Here is a 16,183-nt window from a genome sequence, read left to right as displayed (position 1 = left end):
TATGGAAAAAGAGCCGGCCTCGCTAAAAAAAAGTTATCTCTTTGCAAAATAAGTCCATATGCATTACAATAAAACAAATTACATTACAATTGAGATCGGCAATTGGTAGAAATGTCAAAGAGATAACAACAACAACTTGACCAAAGAGCAGATAAGGCCACTAATATGTCTTCAACAAAACGAGAAAACCACGCACCTAGAGGTTGCAATTAGATGGTCCCTTAATAAAAATGTAAACTAGTTAAATGAATGTTATGTCATACTAAACTCCAAATCAAATAAATTAACTAAATTAAAAACAAATCATACAAGATCTAGACTTACAAAGGCCAGAGGCTTCTGATTTGGGACAGAGGTTAAACATTGGATGGGATTGAATATGCTTTTGAGATTTCAACTCTACCCTATACATATACTTCTAGCCAATGTAAAATAAAGAAACACACAGTATTACGCACTATAAAAATCATTTTAGAAGAAGTCCATTTCGGATTTTTTGAAAAGGTCACAAAAGAAAATAATTAAACGACAATGATACATCAATTCACAAAGAACTACTAGCAGTCACTGACAGCTTCATAACTCATTTAAACTGACTGAAAGGTTAAGTCTTCATCATCCCTCCCGTAAGTGGTTTAGTATCATACTACATGTACCATCATAAAACACATAAACAGAACATAGCTTGTAGCATGTCAACACTAGGTTTTAGTATAAATGTGTTTATTTCCAATGCAAAGACCTGATAAGTGAATTGATTTTAACACCAACATATGATATCCTAAATGAATTGACCACAGTCTGGATAAGTCTGTTAAATGGTTTGGTTAGCTTTTGATGTGAATGCTGATATTTTTGGGCTTTGTAAAGAAAGTTACCATAACAGATTGCATGTGAAATAACGTATAATACGTCTGCACGTTAATTAATATTAACGAATGATGTCAATGATCCAATGATAGCATTAAGAAAATGTTTAAACAAGTTTGTGATATCAAAAACCCTGGTGTAATTATTTTGTCAGTTACATGTATACAGAGATTTCTTTGGTTAAAATAAAATACTTTGTTACATACACGATCGGAAATATATGTTTAAACACCACAATTTTGGGACAAAGGGAACGTCACTATCTGAAATAGATAATCAACAACGGAAAATGAATATTCATCTCTTTAATCATACATTTTGATATTAAGCTTCTTTTTAAAATGTTGAAGATATACAATAATAGATATCAAGAACCCGGAAAGGGCAATGTTCATTGCTAGTTTAATATATATTTCTAAAGTCAGTTCGTCAGGGTAGATCTCTTGTCTCTATATGTTGCCAAAATTTATGGTTCTCCTTAGTTGTGTTGCTATAGATTCAAAACTATTAAAATTAATGACACCATACTCATATATCCTTTATTGTTGCCAACAATAAGGTTTAAGTTAGATTTTAACCTTATGATATGAAACCTGAGCTCTGTGTAGTATTATGTGAACTTTGGTGTCTTTTTCATATCTTTGTCTTTCCCGTTTTAGTCATGATGTTTTTAAATTTAAGAACATATGATATGCTTGTCTTTGAGATAGATATCCACTATAGTCCAATGATGCAGATATTAGCACCGTGAGACCTCCTACAATGCACCCGATAACGAATAAAAATTAGCCAAATGATTATTATTCCAGGTTGTTTTCTTTTCTTAGGTGTGATTTTGCGTTACTTACTGACGTATACAATGCACATAATAAAGCAGCGATTTTTTTTTATTGCAAAGCAATTTGAAAAGTTGTAATGCCTACAACAGTCTGCGGAAAAATTAATTTACCAAACTCAACAAAGGTTTTTCGCAATATAAAAGTAAGGAAATGTGGTGTTATTGCCAAGGAGACAACTATCACCAGTGTTCAAGTGACGAAAGTGTAAATTATTCTACAGGCAATCGTTATACTCGGCACTGAGAAAAAAACTCTCGGCCTCCTTATGACATCAAAATTGCGAAACCATTCAAACGTGAAAACTAACGGCCATATGTAAAGCAAGAATGATGAGAGTATTTAATATTGTTGCGGGGATAAGGTAGCACTATGGAACGCAGAAACTGTCTTATAGCGTAAATATTTAATGTCTTTTGTCTCTTTGCCTTTACGTCCTGTCATTTCTTCTTTGTGTTATGTAGAGGAGCCTTTGTGTCCTGTCACTGCATCTATGTGTTATGTCAAATGAATTGATTGTTTGGTCAAACAATTGTATGATATGTCATTGCTAAACTTTGTTGTGTGCAATAGGCATTACATTATGCTGTAACTACTTTATATCCTGTAAATACCACCAAACTTTATGATCAACCACCTTTATATTCTTTTATATTTACTCTATGTTGTGTATTTTCTTCCTTTAAGTAAGTCTGGTAATAATTGCGTCCTGTCACAAATGTGACTGTTGTGCCGAATGTTCTAAACGTTTTATTTTGATAAATCTTACGCCTATTACGTTATGTATAACACCTATTTCATTATGTGCAAACACCTATTACGTTATGTGCAAATACCTATTACATAATGTGCAAACACCTATTACGTTATGTGCAAATGCCTATTTCATTATGTCCAAACATCTATTACGTTATGTGCAAACACCTATTACGTTCTGGTAAACGTTTTTTTTTACACAGATTAAAACAAAAACACCACAGTGACATTCACTTTGAAAATTAAGAAAAATACAAGTTTGTGTTTTTAGCTGTGGACTGCATCACTGAATCCATATTTAAGATAATATGTGTGCATCGGGTTGTTGATTAAGTATTTGTAATGTTGTATTTTTAGATATCTATTGATATAAAAATGCTATATAAATGTCTCGTTTTTAGGGGAAATTATGCTGTTCAACTTTATGAGTGTGCGTTATACACCCATGCTTTTAAATTTTGTTTACTTTACTTGTTGTAAATCAAAACATTTACAAATATACAGACACGACTTTAGTTTCCAAGAAGTGCACCGAAGGGCACAATACAATATAAATAAGAAGATGTGGTATGAATGCCAATGCGACAACTCTTCACATGAGACCATATGATGCAGCAATAAAAAAGATATGTCAATGTACGACCTTCAACAATAAGCAAAGCCCGTACCGCACAGTCAGCTTTTAAAAGGCCCCGAAATGACAAATGTAAAAGACTTCAAACCAAAAAACTGGCGGCCTAATTTATGTATCAAAAAATTAGCCGAAAACAAATAAGTAACACGACGAGAAACGAATACCACTGAATAACGGGCTCCTGCCTTGGGATAGGTACACACAGCATTTGTGGCGGGGAATAATATTTTAATGGGAGCCGAACCCTCTCCTTAACATGGGACAGTGGTATAACAGTACAACATAGGAACAAACTATAAAAATTAGTCGAAAAAGGCTTAACTCATGAGTTGGATACACATGGAAATACATCTTACGAAAACATAGAGTGGACGAAGCCGGGTACTTGTACGTCCCCTCGAAAAAAACCCTATAAAGTACAGATCTGAAAGTACTTGCAGTTACTAATAGCTAGTTCAAAGTACCCGTTGTTTCTCCCGACTTCAATCTCGAACTAGTAACATTATGGGTGTCAAAATTATTTGTTATTCCCCCAAGTAGGCTATTCTAGCGAGAAACGTGTACCAGTTTAATGCTTTAAATGCAATGACGTCTACCACGATTCATGTAGCAGCTAGGGAATCCTGCAAAATGTTTTAGATTTTATTTTCGATTATTTTCATTTACAGTTGTGTATATTATTCTGAATAACCTTCCTCAGACGGATAGGTGTCCTGGGGGGGACCTGGCCCGCCCCTTTAATTTGTAACTATTTAAATACTAACAGGGATTTTGGAAAAAGAGGTAGGGCCATGATCCCGCGAATTGTTTTTCATTTGATAATAATATTGTTTTTAAATAGCCCGTAAGATGTTAATGAAAATACGTCACATCATCTATTTTCATACCTTGAACAGATAATAAGCAAGGCCAAGACTATAACTGTTTGTTTTTTGTTAATCAAAACCAATACGTATTGTTTGTTAACGCCTTTGAGGAGCATTAAAATATGAAATATCAACTAATACATATTCAAAATTAGTTTTGTATTAAAAAAGCGTGTTAATGTTGATAGATGATCTATAGCGTGCATGTAAATAGCTTTGTTTAAATCAAAACTAACAAAATATTAACAAGAATGTGTTCATAGTCCCACTCGCACTATCATTTTCTATGTTCAGTGAACCGTGAAATTGAAGTAAATGTAATTTGGCATTCACATTAGAAAGATCATATCATAGGGATCATGTGTTCCAATTTAAAAATTTGTTGAACTTCAACTTCATCAAAAACAGACAGACGAAAGAAGTAACGGACGGACGGACAAACAAACGAACGAACGAACGAACGGACGCACAGAAAATTAAATGTCAAGTACCGGTGTACGGATGGTTGTAAAATCTTAAAATGCCAGTACAAGTATCTACACAGTTGGTGGAATAGTGATACAATTACTGTCTGCAATTGTTACATATCATAAAACGTTCTTGTTTAAGATTACGAAAAAATGCTGTTTTGAAACTTTTCCGCTATGGCCTTTTTTGTTATGTGTATGACATGTTTTGGGCTTCATTGCTTTACAATCAATTCTCGTGTAATTGGTTATGTACAAGCACTTTCTTCAGTGTGACTCTTTGAATTAAACATACATCCGAAAAGAATGTGATAGAAACAACAATTTCATATTTCAAAAGTTGTGCAAATACAAAACATATAGACAAAATATACTTCTGTCCTGTCTTTTTCGTTCTTGCAAATTATTGAATAGTAAGAAAGCTATCTGGATTAAAGCTTGTGAAATTTGCATTTACGTTATTGGTAAAATGTATGATTTGGTATATATAGGAAACTTGAACTGTTCTGCTATACTGCTACTATACTTATGAAAAACCCTTGGCAACAGAAACGTTTGCAACTTCATTCTTTTTTAATCGACCCAATTAACATAGTAATGGACGGCTTAGTACATTTTATAATCGCAAATAAAATATGGATATGATATTCTGTGCATTGTAGTTCCTTTTAAGCTTTGTGAATGAAAAGAAATTTTCATTTTATGTATCGAAATGTGTAACAAGTGATTATGTAAATCCCCACTGGAAAGCATCTGATAGACTGAGTGAGCATAAAATTATACCCGACAACAAACAAGTTATAGGTACATTTTTCAGTTTAATTACTGACAAACGTTTTACTTCCGACGACACTGTTATGAATTTGATTCTAGGAACATTGTCAGAAATATAAAATGTATTTGTACTCGCTGCGAAACAGTAGAAAATTCGGCAAGCCTCGTTTTTCGTCCCGTTTCTAAAGCACGTACAAATAATTCTTATGTTTTCCGTCAAAGTACATATACTATATATATATATATATATATATATATATATATATATATATATATATATATATATATGAATATACTACTCGTCTAAACATCAACCCAACAATATTAGAATATATATATATTCAACACATTATTCCGCAGTTGTTGATATGAATGTATCTGTTTGTTCAACATTTCGTATGCATGAGAAACATCTACATGAACGGAGAGTCATAGATTCAATTCATATTATTGCAGGATACTGTATTAACGGTTAACTTCGATGCGTTTAGTTATGAACGCGAAAGTTTGATAAATTTAGTTAAGTACACATGTTTACAAAGTGGATTTGCTGCACATCTGAGAAATCTTATTTTAAAAAACATCCATATGTTATCAGTCTAAATATACATTGATTTGACAGTTTCCGTTATTATCTAAATATTGCAATTTTAAGAAATATCGGTCCCCCTTTTCTCAGCTGCTGTTAAAGCGTGAATAAATGTAATAAAAGCTAGCTAGGCTTTTTATTCATATGATTCAATCCAAGTTATCCTCAAAATGCGGAATCCTTCTGAAATTGGTGCAATCTGGTTCGTCGTAAAAACGACGTAACATATTTAAGCAAAATTCTTTTAAAAATTCACCTATATAACGAAAACAAAACTGGGACAGTCTTTGACACGAAAAATAAGGCTTAAAATTGTCTGTTATTTTCCTGCTACTGATTATAAATCAAGAATGTTCACTTGTCACGTTTTTGAAATTTTGTTAGAATTTCGGAACCCTCTTATTCATTTGTTAAAGGGGGCTCGCGGGTCTAAATCAACTTTTTTTTCTAATATAGGATTTTGTTATTTTTTTCTATGATTAAACATTATCTTATAGGATAACTAATAAGAGAAAAATTGGTAATTAATATCGAATTGAAAAAAAGAACTAAATTACAAAAGTCGCTTAAATTTTACAATTATTTAGTTTATATGCAGCTTGTTTGAAAACAATAACAAAAAATATAGGTCACCGATGAGTTAAAAAAGATATTTCAATTTAATCGTAAAAAAATGACATGTTTGCACCAAAGGGAGATAATTTGGAGCTTTTTCAATGAGATAAACATTTTTAAAGTCATCTGTGGCCAAACCAAATCGATTTGTCTGGGTGATTGTTGTACCATATTATAACTAATCGTGTAATAAATAAATCTGAAATGAAAAAAACATATGTTTGATTTTTTGCTGATTTTTTTTTGGACCCGCGAGCCTCCTTAAGCATAATAAAAAATAATTCCAGCTTAATCACAGTTTTAGAATGTCTTAACATGTACAATATGTCATTGATACGTTTTTAGTAAAATAAAGTAAGGATTATAATAAGACAATATAAAATCCTTGTTATGTTTCATTACTTTTTGAGAACAGCTTTATGTTAAAGATTTGAAAAAGGAATAGAGGAATTGTTCCCGCTAAAATATCATTAGATAAGTCTTGAAAACAAACACACGGATTTCGACCTATATTAGTTTTTTGCTCTATTTGATTTCTCAGTCATTACCAGTGGCGGAACTAGAGTTTTCTAAAAGGGTGGAACTACATTTGTTTGTTCTATAAAAAAAGTTTGATTAGGAGGGGGTCTTGGTACTTAATTTTGCCAAAACTCCCTGTTAATTTAAAAAAGGTACAAGATAAGAGGTGGAGGGAAAAGATCTTCGTCCTCGGTCAATATAATTTGAACAGGTCCATATATAACTTGTTCAACTCGTCAAACGACTATAATTCATAAATATCATTTGCCGCCTTCCAAACCCGTATGTAATAAATGTGTATGCAAGATATGGCCACCTATACAATGACCCGGTTGATGGTTATGAAAGAGAACATCATTTATTTTTCGTATACATTCTCCGTAAAGAAATGCGGTGCATTTTGTTTTTAACATGTAGCATTCTTTTTGCTTCGAATAACGGCACATAGCTATTATATAGATATAGGAAGATGTGGTGTGAGTGCCAATGAGACAGCTCTTTCCATATTAGTTTCTCAGTCGATTAACACCATGTTGTAATAATTACTTGTCACATATAAATTCTGATTGGTAGCTTTATGATGTGGCACCTATTGTCTTAAATGCGATAAAGAATTACAGACTTTTCTTATAATAGGTGTTTGCAAATAACGTAATAGGTGTTTGCACATAATGAAAAAGGTGATTTACATAACGTAATAGTTTTTTGCACAAAACTTTATAGGTGTTTGCACAAAATGTAATAGGCATTGGCACATAACGTAATATATGTTTGCACATAACGTAAACGATGTTTGCATAAAACGTATAGGTTGTTTGAACAAACTTTATAAGTGTGTGCACAGAATGTATTAGGTGTTTGAGCATAATGTAAAAGGCATGTGCACATGACGCAATGAATGCCAACAGAGAGTATGAATTGTTCGGCAAAACGTGTTTGAACTATACCATGATGTATTATGTTTTTCACTTGAGATACATATGTTTAAACACAACATAAAACCGTTAGACTATAATATCATGAGGTTTTCATAGAACAAAGATGTATCAAAACTAAACGTTTAGAACATTCGGCATAACAATCACATTTGTGACAGGACGCAATTATTAACAGACTTACTTAAAGGAAGAAAATACACAACATAGAGTAAATATGAACGAATATAAAGGTGGTTGATCATAAAGTTTGGTGGTATTCACAGGATATATAGTAGTTACAGCATAATGGAAGGCCTATTGCACACAACAAAGTTTAGCAATGACAAATCATACAATTATCTGACCAAACAATTAATTCATTTGACATAACACAGAGATGCAGTGACAGGCAATAAAGGCTTCTGCACATAACATAAAGAAGAAATGACAGAACGTAAAGGCAAAGCGACAAAACACATTAAATATTTACACTATAAGACAGTTCCGGCGTTAAATATAGCACAATACAAACATTTTTTCAACCTAAATCAAACAACTATAAACTGATGTAATTTCTATCAGCCATCCTTAAATTTTATAAATCAGATACCAAAAGAAAGAAGAAAGATTAATCTTTCAAATGGGGATAATTTCAATATGACTTAATACAAAATTAAATTATTATTTTATTAGTTGCTGTTTTGTAATGTCCTTACTTGAGAATGAAATTAGCTTCTTGGGTATTCATAGCATCCCAAACTATTTTAAAGATTCTTGTATAACACAGTTTGACCTTCAAAAAGATGTCCCAGATGTTTCCTATTGTGTTTCCTTCTCTCATAGACCTCAATGAAGGTCACAACCTCAATTCATAAATGATCACTAAATTTGTATGATTGAACATTTGTTCTATTGTGGTTTTCCCTAAAAACTCAATATTTCTATAGTATTTTTATATCAATAAATATCTAAAAATACCACATTACAAATACTAAGTCAACAACCCGATGCACGCATATTACCTTAAATATGGATACAGCGAAGCAGTCCACAGCTTTTAGAAAGCTAAATCTTGTAATTTTCTTTAATTTTCAAGATGTATATCACTGATGCGTTTTTATTTTAATCTGTGTCAAAAAAGCGTTTACCAGAACGTAATAGGTGTTTGCACATAACGTAATAGATGTTTGGACATAATGTAGTAGGCATTTGCACATAACGTAATAGGTGTTTGCACATAATGTAATATGTGTTTGCGAATAACGTAATAGGTGTTTGCACATAATGAAAAAGGTGATTTACATAACGTAATAGTTTTTTGCACAAAACTTTATAGGTGTTTGCACAAAATGTAATAGGCATTGGCACATAACGTAATATATGTTTGCACATAACGTAAACGATGTTTGCATAAAACGTATAGGTTGTTTGAACAAACTTTATAAGTGTGTGCACAGAATGTATTAGGTGTTTGAGCATAATGTAAAAGGCATGTGCACATGACGCAATGAATGCCAACAGAGAGTATGAATTGTTCGGCAAAACGTGTTTGAACTATACCATGATGTATTATGTTTTTCACTGGAGATACATATGTTTAAACACAACATAAAACCGTTAGACTATAATATCATGAGGTTTTCATAGAACAAAGATGTATCAAAACTAAACGTTTAGAACATTCGGCATAACAATCACATTTGTGACAGGACGCAATTATTAACAGACTTACTTAAAGGAAGAAAATACACAACATAGAGTAAATATGAACGAATATAAAGGTGGTTGATCATAAAGTTTGGTGGTATTCACAGGATATATAGTAGTTACAGCATAATGTAATGCCTATTGCACACAACAAAGTTTAGCAATGACATATCATACAATTATTTGACCAAACAATTAATTCATTTGACATAACACAGAGATGCAGTGACAGGCAATAAAGGCTTCTGCACATAACATAAAGAAGAAATGACAGGACGTAAAGGCAAAGCGACAAAACACATTAAATATTTACACTATAAGACAGTTCCGGCGTTCCATATAGCACAAATACAAACATTTTTTTAACTTAAATCAGACAACTATAAACTGATGTAATTTCTATCATCCATCCTTAAATTTTATAAATCAGATACCAAAAGAAAGAAGAAAGATTAATCTTTCAAATGGGGATAATTTCAATATGACTTAATACAAAATTAAATTATTATTTTAGTAGTTGCTGTTTTGTAATGTCCTTACTTGAGAATGAAATTAGCTTCTTGGGTATTCATAGCATCCCAAACTATTTTAAAGATTCTTGTATAACACAGTTTGACCTTCAAAAAGATGTCCCAGATGTTTCCTATTGTGTTTCCTTCTCTCATAGAAGGTCACAACCTCAATTCATAAATGATCACTAAATTTGTATGATTGAACATTTGTTCTATTGTGGTTTTGAGAAATCTAAGACAACCTTTTGATGATCACTGGTCAGGGAACAACATGTGTGGAAATTGTGCATGTAGGGGCATCAATCTAGGAGCTCAATGCGTTTAAAACTACATTTTCATGACAAAAATTAATGTGTTTCAATTAAATGAATAAGGATTTTCCTACTTGTACCCCATTAACTTCTATTAATTCACACTTGTAACATATTGATAATTCAGGATCGGTCTTTAATCGTAAATCAATTAGGTTTTAACCAGTAAGAAAACAATCTATTTCAGCAATTCTAAATATATAAAGAAAATGCACACCCTATGCACCAATAATTAGATCTGGCAGGGTGTATAGACTATTGACCTTGTTGTAAGTCAGTTGCTACTGATATGGTAAAAACTCTGCCAACCATGATAAACATTTACTATTAATTATCTCAGAAGTTTAATTACACATTGCATTAACTCTTTTTCAATATGGATTATAATCATTTAGTACATTAAATAATATATTTTGTTTTTCTATTGTTACAAGAGGTTAGCTATGCATGTGTACACAAAATCTGTAGTTGGTCAGTCTTGAAGATCCTTATAGGTGATTTCTAGAATTATAATTGTATACAATGACAATATGGTGTTTTTGCACAAAGTAGATTTTTTTTTCATTTTTGAAGATTGAAAATTTAATTTCTATTTTCATTAAAAAAAGAATTCATATTTTAAACAATATTCCTCAAATAATTATAGTATATACATCAAAAAGATTAACTGCTGTATACATATATTAGTTAAATAGCTGTACATTAATCATGTTAATATTTTGATTCCGTCTGTTTCTCCAAATCGTGGGACTTTTTCCTCTTCGTAGCTCCAATTTAGAAATGTATTATTGATTGGAATTCATTATCTTCATTTTTCCATTAATCTCTTATCCACCTCTTTTTTCAATAACTGTTATTTTTATGGCTGGTCAGTGGTCATACTGCTATCAAAAGATTATACTGATTAACCACAATGTACTGTCCACATGTTCTTATATTGTAACAGTCAGTCACGTTTATAAAATAATTATCATCAAAACTATTAGCAGTGCGATATGTGTAGTACTGTACTGTAGTTTTTGAATTTAAGGGTAAAACAACTGAAAACGAAATTCTGAAAACAATTAGTTGATTTGTATTGTGCTTCCTTAAACATGTTTTTGAGCGTACATACATTCATCACCTTGGATAGTGGTGTAACAGCAAAAAACACAAGTTTTCAAGTCGATGTTATTCTGTCCTTTTGTTCATAAAGCATCTGTCTACACCTATATTAATAATAAGGGCACAATAAGGTTTTCCTGTTACTTTATGCTCTTTGAGGTTTTTCTAAGGTGTTATTTTACACATTGACAAATCCGTAGAGCCTAAAACTTATACAGCATATGCGCAATTTTGCTACTTAGTCCAGAGCGTACAATTGTATGATGCCTTTTTTTCTAAATATCAACGAGTCATGGTGCGTTGTTTAGTCTTCTTTTACATCACAATAATGCAATATCGTCTAAATAAATATCAAAGGTACCAGACTTATAATGTTATACGCCAGACGTGTGTTTTGTCTACATCAGACTCATCAGTGACTCTCAGACCAAAATAGTTATATACTAGGTTGCAGTCTTGTAATTAACTGCTCCATAGGCTTACATGCAAAACAGTTAAAAACTTTGAAAATGAAACAAATAGAAAATGGTACATAGAAATTTGTTTTCATGTTCATATCATGTATGTACTAATGTGAAATTGTAGATTAATCTAAAAAAAGTGGGTCATGCCAAGAAGAATAAAAAGTTACGTAACCCTGAAGTCAAAATATTTTTTTTCTACTTTCTGTTTACTGTTTTACTAGGCCCGACCACTTCCAGTAAACATGATATCCTTCCACTTTCCTTGAATGATATCCCCCAAAACATACAAATTTTTTTCTAAATCTATATATATGTTTCAACTCAGCATCAATCTATGATCAAACAGAAAAAATGAGTCCAGAAAAAATTCAGAAAAAATGGACTATTTTGTTTCCCTCCATGATTTGACATGCACCGGAAACTGGAGTTGTAATACAAGACTAGTACCTATAGACAAACAAGTATAAAGTTGAGGAGGATTGGGGACCCATAAGTCATAAAAGTTGTGCCCAATGCGCTGAGGTAATCTCTGTCTGGGATTAGAAAATTCTTAGTATTTCGAAAAAATTATTCTTTTGTAAACAGGAAATTTATAGATAATGACCATATAATTGATATTCATGTAAATACCGAAGTACTGACTATTGGACTAGAAATACACCTACAATTCCAAAAAGCTCTGCCAAAGAAGGCCAAGGTAACTATGTATAAATACAGTCTGTGTTCACGATAGCATTTTCTGTTTAGATAATGGTATAAAACAATCAATCACCGATTATAAGGAGGTCCGCTGGTTTAGCTATGAAAATACCGACAGACAAACAGAAAATAGCCAATAAAACACATTAAATTAATCGTGATGTTCTTATCAAGCCACTTTGAAGGCTAACCGTTAGCTGTCTAAAATGAAATGTATTGAACATTTACTTTCATATTTGATAAATTCATTATGGGCAACATGCAATACTACATTTTAAACTCTGTATTGCTACCTTATTCGATAGGTCACATTTTAGAAAGGAGACACGATTGTACTTACGACATACAGATGGGTGCACTCCTAACCTGTACAGCAAGTTAACTTGATAACCAGTCATTTGGACTGGTCAAAGTTAACCTGTGACCGAATATAGGACTGCTCTGACCAGTCATAGGACCAAAATCTAGTTAACTTGAAAAGCGGACTTGGACCTAGGACTGTTTTTATGTCTGCCAAAAAGTTAACTTGGAAACAGGTCCGCTATTGATATAAGTTAACTTCGAACCAGTCCTGTCATAAGTTAACATAAGTTAACTTCGGAACCAGTCCTGTCATAAAGTTAACATAAGTTAACTTGGAAACCGGTCCTGCCACAAAGTTAACTTCTGCTTGAACAAATCCAATCAAAACCAGACCTGTTCCCATGTTAACTTTTGACTGGTCTGGTCAACACTAAGTTAAATTGTAACCAGGACCGCTCTTCGTTGATTTAAAAAAAATATTTTTAATATCTTTGTTTCGTAGTAGAAACATCGAAAATAAAGTAATTTGAAAATTAATACTTCCGTTTTATGAACAGGATTAAACACAAATAATTGAAAATAAGTACGCACAGAACGTAACACAAATGTATCTGTGATCTGACAATCTATCTATTATAAAAACGATCTCGGTTACAATGATAACAGGCACTGAATATATATATATATATTCCGAGATCATATTCAATCATATTATGTATATTTTTGAAAAGAAGTATATTTGATGTTAGGTGTATACGTCCTTGTTAGTTATACATCCTTGAACTATGCAGCCACAATCAGCAATAGTTTAATTCATTTAAATAATGACTACAAATTTTTGTTCGCCTAAATTAAGGGTGCCAGCATGTCTTCTTTTTACTCAAAATACTGATACGTAACAAAATTTCAGTAGTTTTGATGCCTCCAGTTGACTTGTACAACAAAATTATTTGACTGCATCCACCAAAACTGACCATATATGCACTTTAATTTGTAAATCTATATACCCGCATAGTAAATCAGCAATATTTTTTATGTCAGGATTCAATGTATAATACAATCATGACAATGGACAGCAAAATTGCAATATAATAACAAAAAATTTTGGTTCGCATAAATTTAGGATACCAGCATGTCCTCATTTTATTCAAAATATTGATCATAACAAAATTTCAGTAGTTTTGATACCTCCAGTTGACTTGTACAACAAAATTATTTGACCGCATCCACCAAAACTGACCATTTGTGCACTTTAATTTGTAAATCTATATACCCGCATAGTAAATCAGCCATATTTTTTATGTCAGGATTCAATGTATAATACAATCCTGACAATGGACAGCAAAATTGCAATATAATAACAAAAAATTTTGGTTCGCATAAATTTAGGATACCAGCATATCCTCATTTTATTCAAAATTTTGATACGTAACAAAATTTCAGTAGTTTTGATACCTCCAGCTGACTTGTACAACAAAATTATTTGACCGCATTACCAAAACTGACCATATGTGAACTTTAAATTGTAAATCTATATACCAGCATAGTAAATCAGCCTTATTTTTAATGTCAGGATTCAATGTATAATACAATCATGACAATGGACAGCAATATTGCAATATAATAACAACAAATTTTTGTTCGCCTAAATTAAGGGTGCCAGCATGTCCTCTTTTTACTTAAAATACTGATACGTAACAAAATTTCAGTAGTTTTGATGCCTCCAGTTGACTTGTACAACAAAATTATTTGACCGCATCCACCAAAACTGACCATATATGCACTTTAATTTGTAAATCTATATACCCGCATAGTAAATCAGCCACATTTTTGATGTCAGGATTCAATGTATAATACAATCATGACAATGGACAGCAAAATTGCAATATAATAACAAAACATTTTGGTTCGCATAAATTTAGGTTACCAGCATGTCCTCATTTTATTCAAAATATTGATACGTAACAAAATTTCAGTAGTTTTGATACCTCCAGCTGACTTGTACAACAAAATTATTTGACCACATTACCAAAACTGACCATATGTGAACTTTAAATTGTAAATCTATATACCAGCATAGTAAATCAGCCTTATTTTTAATGTCAGGATTCAATGTATAATACAATCATGACAATGGACAGCAATATTGCAATATAATAACAACAAATTTTTGAACACCTAAATTAAGGGTGCCAGCATGTCCTCTTTTTACTTAAAATATTGAAACTTAACAAAATTTCAGTAGTTTTGATACCTCCAGTTGACTTGTACAACAAAATTATTTGACCGCATCCACCAAAACTGACCATATGTGCACTTTAATTTGTAAATCTATATACCCGCATAGTTAATCAGCCATATTTTTTATGTCAGGATTCAATGTATAATACAATCATGACAATGGACAGCAAAATTGCAATATAATAACAAAAAATTTTGGTTCGCATAAATTTAGGATACCAGCATGTCCTCATTTTATTCAAAATATTGATACGTAACAAAATTTCAGTAGTTTTGATACCTCCAGCTGACTTGTACAACAAAATTATTTGACCACATTACCAAAACTGACCATATGTGAACTTTAAATTGTAAATCTATATACCAGCATAGTAAATCAGCCTTATTTTTAATGTCAGGATTCAATGTATAATACAATCATGACAATGGACAGCAATATTGCAATATAATAACAACAAATTTTTGAACACCTAAATTAAGGGTGCCAGCATGTCCTCTTTTTACTTAAAATACTGATACGTAACAAAATTTCAGTAGTTTTAATGCCTCCAGTTGACTTGTACAACAAAATTATTTGACTGCATCCACCAAAACTTACCATATATTACCCGCATAGTAAATCAGCCATGATGGCCATATTTTTTATGTCAGGATTCAATGTATAATACAATCATGACAATGGACAGCAATATTGCAATATAATATTAAACAACAAATTTTTGTTCGCATAAATTTAGGATACCAGCATGTCCTCATTTTATTCAAAATATTGATACGTAACAAAATTTCAGTAGTTTTGATACCTCCAGTTGACTTGTACAACAAAATTATTTGACCGCATCCACCAAAACTGACCATTTGTGCACTTTAATTTGTAAATCTATATACCCGCATAGTTAATCAGCCATATTTTTTTATGCCAGAATCAATGTATAATACAATCATGACAATGGACAGCAATATTGCAATATAATAACAACAAATTTTTGTTCACATAAA

At 31.7% G+C, this 16,183-nt stretch overlaps 1 protein-coding gene across 1 annotated transcript in view; it reads right to left on the bottom strand.

Annotated features, from left to right (window-relative positions):
- The window catches only part of LOC143055095 (protocadherin gamma-A12-like), a 110,822-nt gene that overhangs the window by 76,057 nt on the left and 18,582 nt on the right, over positions 1-16,183 (bottom strand). The window lies entirely within an intron of this gene.

The sequence above is a fragment of the Mytilus galloprovincialis genome, chromosome 12, assembly GCF_965363235.1.
Source record: "Mytilus galloprovincialis chromosome 12, xbMytGall1.hap1.1, whole genome shotgun sequence".
Lineage (NCBI taxonomy): Eukaryota > Metazoa > Mollusca > Bivalvia > Mytilida > Mytilidae > Mytilus > Mytilus galloprovincialis.
Note: the sequence above shows the minus strand (reverse complement) of the source record. Positions and strands in the feature narration are given on the sequence as shown.